The sequence below is a fragment of the Poecilia latipinna genome, unplaced genomic scaffold (assembly GCF_001443285.1).
Source record: "Poecilia latipinna isolate Pla-1442-1.1 unplaced genomic scaffold, P_latipinna-1.0 Scaffold642, whole genome shotgun sequence".
In the NCBI taxonomy this organism is placed as follows: Eukaryota; Metazoa; Chordata; class Actinopteri; order Cyprinodontiformes; family Poeciliidae; genus Poecilia; species Poecilia latipinna.
In genome coordinates, this window is record NW_015113258.1 from 75,725 (window position 1) to 82,726 (window position 7,002).

Sequence of the window (7,002 nt, forward strand, 5' to 3'; positions counted from 1 at the left end):
CTCTCCTGCCTCAGATGGGCCAGAGATATTTTTTTTTTTTTTTTTTTTTACAAAAGAGAGACTGTCAAAGATCCATCCCTCTACTCCAAGATCATGATATTGTTGTACAGGGCTCCAATAAGCCTGGCTTCTTGTTTTATATGCACAAAAAACGTAAAAATGTAAATCATGAAACTACTCAAATATTTGGTCATTATGGTATTCAAGACATTGCCATATGTGAGTTGTTGTGTAGTCAAAGTCAGCAATACCAACTACTAGCTCCGGACATTGTTGAGGTTTGGTAGAATTTTCCAAGAGAAAGTGGAAACAGGGAAAGGGAAATGGGGAAAAAAAAACCCTAACCACCTCTTCAAACCATATGCAGACCTGATTGTAGACATGAACACACAGCTACACACATCCACTCATGAGAGAGCCTGCAGAGATTGTTCATGTGAGGTTGAAGGAAATGGCACACTGCATGTGGGTGGTGTGCTCTAATGAATAGCTCTCCTCAGAGAGAACACTCTCTGAAGGGAGGGACTCATCAAACCAGAAAAGACTGTTTTATTTAGAGTGTTTACACTGAAGAAAGACGTCTGAGACTCCACAGCATGGCCAACTATTTGAGGGGATGGTCAGAGGGAATTAATGCAAGAGCTGAAGAAGGAAATATTTGTGAACTTTATGCATGCGTCCCGCTCGAGAGAACATGCAGTGTGCAGTTTTATTTTCTGCGCACAAACCTGATTGTGAGATTCATGTCGGGAGTTGAGGGTCAGTGTTCGTGCAGCCCTCTAGCCCACGACCATTTACGCAGAAGCTGTAACCTCAGGGATAAACCCTCGTTTTGACGACATCTGTGGTTTCTGGTGCTTTCCCTTTTTACAAACTGCATGATCCACGCTTTGAGGTTCTGGTAGTTTTCCCATGCCAGAATCTGGTGCCTTTCTGTGCAGCTGCTTTTGACTTATTGAGTTTTAATTATGGATTCTATAGGTTTTGACTTGCTTTCTCCTCAAAAACCACTCCATCTGGAGAAAATTGTATGCATTAATCATAAAAGACTACTCGGTACTTCTGCATATAACAGCTCAACAAGTGAGCATGAACACAGCTGAAAACGTTTGCATCATATAACAATGCATTGCTGCAAACTGTCTTGCTTCTCACTTTGTCACATAAAATGTATTGCATCACATTAATTTCTGTGCATTGTGTCCCATTAAAAGAAAAGAGTGTGTCGACTTTGAAAAGGTGTAGAGGAACCACAACTTCCAAAATTTAATGGTTTGTCATTTTCCATCAACAAAATGTTTTAACAAATGTTTTTAGGAATTTCGAAGATGTCTTTTTTTTTTTTTTTTTTTTGCTAAATGTGAAATTTGGCTTTGAATTTCAATCTATGTTTGTTTGTTTTTTTATCCTGGACCTCTTTCAGGGATGCCATTTTGTCCAAGAAGAATACCATTCTTGCCATTGGATCATGAACAGTGACGTTATTGTGGACAAGTGAGGCATGCAGTTCTCTACGGATGAGTCACTGATGTGTTTTTGGAGTATCTTTTGGCCGGCCACTTGTAGTAAGGTTTACCACTGTTCCACGTTTTCTTCTTTTGTTGGCTCTCACTCTTTTCCACTGGAGTCCCAAAGCCTCTGAAGTGACTTTGTGACTGTTTCCTGTGCGACAAATGTCAGTAACTCTGTTTCTTTTCTCTTCTTGAATCTCTTTAGATCAGGGTTGGTGTCTGATTCCTTTTAGAATACTTCATACATAGAAATGTAACATCAAGTATCCTTTACATAGAAATCATTCTGTGTAAATGATTTCTTGATTTGATGGGTCTGGTAAATAGGTCTGGCTTATGTTTAACTAGTGAAAGCAATGTTTTGGTAGCTCTTTTTCTTTACTGATTTATAATTTGTATAAGTAGAAAACTTATACTAATTTGTATAAGAATACTTATACTAATTTGTCATATATCAAACAAAGTGCGATCCAAAGCATTTTTGTGTATGAAAAGTGAAAAAACAGAAACTATTCTCAGTACCGCATAAGACGTTCCCTTTCGTGATTGAAGTATATCAGTTTGAAGGAAACACATGGCTGGTTTACTGGCTATAATTGGGAAGGCCTGTCAAAGCACTGAGGCACTGGAGGATTTATCAAAGAGCTCCTCACTCACGTCTGTCAGAAGCAGCACTGGGTGGAGACTCAGTCTGTAATGGAGCATATCAGATCACATATTATTACAGGCCTTTTTGAATTTGTTGATGGTTTCTGGATTGCAGTGCAGAATCAGTCTCCCCAACTTTGCTTCAACTACAAAGTACTTTTACCTAATGTCAACATCATTATATCAGCAGCACAGACTGGCACTCCATGCCCTTAATATGTATTTATGGTTAAGTAAAAGAGCCCAAGGCTGTGGGCTTTTTATATTGCTGCATAGGGAACCATGTGTAGGGTGTGGCATGAAAAGTCTTTGTTGTGAATCAGTTGGATGGTTTGTGCCTTTTTTTTTCTTTTAAGATTTATTTTTCTAAGTGTATAAAGTCATTTTATTATTATTATTATTATTATTATTATTATTATTATTATTATTATTATTATTATTATTATTATTATTATTACATTGTAGAAAAAAAATCTATGTTTGTGATAATTTAATGGCAATAAATAAATCTAGGTTTGGGCAGCAAGAGGTGAAATTTTGAACACTCACAGTACATAAATTAGAACAAGTTACTTAGATCAACAAATAACCATCCTGTCTTTCCTCCACCTGGTTGCTGCTTTCACGAGAATCAAAATTCCTTTAATTGTCATTGTGCAAGAAAGAAAGCACAAAATTTTTTTAAAGACTGAGGTCTTGTTGAAAAAAAAATTTAACTGAGAATTTCAGCTGTATTTCTCTCCTTTTTTTTCCCTCTCTGATATATCGATTCCTATTAAACCGTCATCTTAGTGTTTGGGGGTTCTGATTGTGTTACATAAGAAAGTATTCCAGATTAGTCAGCCATGGTCCTTTTTTTTTTACTGTACTGTGTGACATCCTTCCAGCTTCCTCCTTGTTGACCACAGTGAAGGAGCTGAGGTCTAGTGGTCAAGCTGGACAGGAAATAATGACGGTGTTTTAAAGAGAGACCTGATTTCTAATAATAGTTATTACAAACGGTGGCTTTCCAAGAAATGCAACTCAACTCATTATAGCATCTGCTGAAAAGCTCACAGTAACTGACTATGAGTTATGAGACTGTAAGCATTTGTGTATTTCATGTATCTAAGTAAACCAAACTATTGTGGTTGAGGTTTAGGAATCCAACAGAAGAATCACCACAGATTTAAAACCTTTTTTTTTCTGCTCAGAGCTAAATATGTCCATTTTATTTCCCTCAGGAGATCCTGTTCATCTTGCTTAGTGCAACAAGTTACAAATCACTGTGTCAGGCTCAGTTTCAGATTTTAAAAAAGACATTATCACCTTAAATCAGTGTTTTTCAACCACTGTTCCGCGGCACACTAGTGTGCCGTGAGTGATTGTCAGGTGTGCCGTGGAAATTATTCAATTTCACCTACGGTACCGTATTTTCTGGACTATAAGCTGCTACTTTTTTTCCTAAACTTTGAACCATGCGGATTGTAGCCCGGTGCGGCTTTTCTGTGTATTTTTCTTCAACCATCAGGGGGCTCTCTAGCAGGAAGTGAATCATTAGAAGTCAAAATTGTAAATCAAAGAAGAACGCGTTAATTTTCATTTAAAATAACCACATGCTAGCAGCAGGCACGACGGAAAAATGTTTTCAAACTCATATGATGCAGCTTTTAAGTTGAGGACTGTCAAGTTGCCACTACAGGAGGGAAATAGAAGGAAACCATGGTTAGTAGTGGCTAGCGGCGTAATCATGTATTTTTTTAACCACTAGATGGCAGTAGGTACAGAGCATTTTACATTAAAACAAGAGAATTAGTGAGCCATGAATGTTACAGGTAGCGGTGAGAGCATCGTATCTAGCAAGACTGTGACGACAGTGATGGAAAAGACAGTGAAGCTCAGCAGTAGCTGGAAAGAACATGGGTCCATTTCCCACAGCATGTCTGTGTGAAGTGAGCTTCTCAAGCCTGGTTAGTATAAAAACTAAAACCAGAGAGAGACTGAGAGCTGTTGAAGGAGACCTTTGTCTTTCTTCAATTTCTGCCAGGAAATCAGCTGTTTTCATCCAAATATGCACGTTTCACACTAGATGGGTAAAATATACAGATATTGACATTTTGTACATGCAAATCCTCATATTTTAACAGTGAAATCTTTCCCAAATATTATTGCTTCTTTCAGAATAAGAATGATTTTCTGTATTACAGCTTAAATAATGCTTGTGGATTAGTTTGTAAAACACTTTGAAGTTTTCTACAACTTCTTTAAATTTAAGTGTTGTGGCCCTGTTCAGGTGTATTTTTGAAGTGGACATGTTACGTGCAATTTGAAATAAGAAATGTAAAATATGATCAAAATAATTTGTAGTGTTTATTTGATTCCTATTCAAGACACTTTGATAAGAATGACTATATATGTAATATAGGTAACTACAGAGTATCTTTGTTTACATTTTTGGTTGGTGGTGTGCTTTGAGATTTTTTCAATTAAAACAGTGTACCTTGGCTCAAAAAAGGTTGAAAAACACTGCCTTAAATTACTGGTCTGCTGGTAACATTTCATTCACTTTGCTTATATAGTTCAGTTCACAACAAATGTTTTCTGTGGGCCCCTTTTTTGAGAAAACTTCTTTCCTGTCCAAGTGGAAAGTTACCGCCACGTTTAAAAATACATATTTTCCTCCAGCTTGCTTTTGGTACATTTCCAGCCATGTTCTGGTCTGGTGCCAGCCATGTTGTTTCTGCTCTGAAGTTATTTGAGTCTGGTTAACCAAATTTGAAACGTTAAATAATTAATAGTTTTTGGAGAGCATTTGTAGCTGAAGTTATAATCTTTATAAGCTGTATGAAGCCCCGACGTAAGGAACAGAAAGATTCTAGCCACTGTTTTTCCACTGTGCTGCGGGTAACATTTTATCTCCTTTTTAAACACACGCTACAGCAATCAAACTTTATTTAAAGCACGCTTTCATACAGCCATTTGCAAAACAGTGATTTTTAGAAATTAAAAACAGTTTCACCATCCAGGGTTATTTAGGTTTTGGCTTTCTTCTGTTTGCATTTTGACCATTTTTGGTTTGTTTCTTTTGTTACCTTTTAAGTCTTTCCTGTTCAGTTCCTTGAATGTATTATTGTTTCAAATGTTTTCTCCACATATTTTAATTTCTTTAAGCTTAATTTCTTACTTTATTTTTGTGTTCTGTTCTTTGTGATTTTGGCTTTAAAGTGAGAGAAAAATAATTTCAACACAACCCTTCTCCCCAAAACACTGAATACATCTATTGTGAATTTAACAAAAGTTTAAGTAAAAAAATAAATAAATAAAATAAAATAAAAAATTTAAAAAAAACTAATATTTTAACTATTAGATATCTGTAAGTCAGTTGTGTTGGGTGTAGATTTTTATTACAAAGTAAATGTGCAAGTGTTGCATGGTCTAGGGCAAAACTCAAACAAGCCATAGTGTAACAAAACTAAAACTAAAATTACTCCTGAGTAGAGCAACGTCGGGCCCAGGTAATCCGATTCAGCAAATACTATGGCAAGTAAAGACAGAATTTGTCTCTATTATTTAGCATGAGGAACTGTGGAAACATAACTGTGCAGATTAGTGAGAAAACACAGTAGGAAACATTTATTTATCATATGTAGAATGGTGAAATTCTTAAATAAATTTGTAAGTAGACAATAGTCAGGACTGTAACTAGTAAGAATCAATTACAAACAATAAAAACCTAAATAGTAAAGAATATTACCTTCCATTATTATTCAGAACTTAAACAGGAATAATAAAATAGTGGCTCTGGTGGAAGGGGTTGATATGTTTTCCATTTTCCTCAGTATTTTGTATGTTGAAAAAAACGTTTTACTTTGTTTTTATCGAACCACTGACCCTTTTTAGACATATGAGCTGTGTCCCCCAAACTGCTTATGGCAAACTGGTGCTTCTTATTGCTTTCTTATGATAATGGTTTTATTCCATTAACAAAATTCCAGATCCATAGATTACACAATTGTCTCCCACCTGATGGGTGGTGCAGCTGTTAGCCACCTTAGCTGCATCTGTGATTAATACTTTCCTCTGCTAGTCTGTTGGCTTCGATCAAGAGATCCCAAAGTCTGTCAAGGGTCAGGATCCTCCGTGGTTTAGTTCTGTTCCTGGTGTTAGCAACCACCTCCTCGGCAGTGCAATGTTCTGCAGAGGTCTGGTAATAATCCATCATTTGAGCCAGGTGTGTTGAACCAGGTGGAGTATTACATTTTGTTTTGCTGTATTCACACAGGTAACCACACAGACAATTGGTAACGCTGCAGATGCCCATTTTCGTCCAGTCCACAGGTTAGAAATCTCTCTGATGTTAGAAAGTCAACAGAATATGACTCTCCCACGTGACCGTGTTGGGAAAGGGGAGTTTCTTTCTCTTTCTCTCTTGCTCTTTTTCGTTCTCTATATATTTATGCTGTCATTCCTGTAAAATAATGACAAATCTTGCAGGCACGTTCTTTGTGGCGCAGAGATATTTTATGGAACAGTCAACAAAAAAAGTCAAGAACTGGGATTAGCACTCTGATGTTTGGATTCAGAGGTAATAATCAAGCTCTATGCTTGGGGCCAAAATTAAAACAGTCTAGGATTGTGGCCAACTAATTTGAGATTAGTCGACCACAAAAACTATTTGGTCTACAAGCAGCATCTTTTCTATTTTTGATGTTGCACCAGGGAGAGAATTAAAACATGCAGCATATCGGCTCTAACCCTGGCTTATGATGATTTGGAGTTGCGCCACTCTCTTTCCATTGTCAGTGCAATTTTGCACTTCTCTTCGACTCAATCTTTCAGCTGTCTAGTGTGTTCCTATGACACA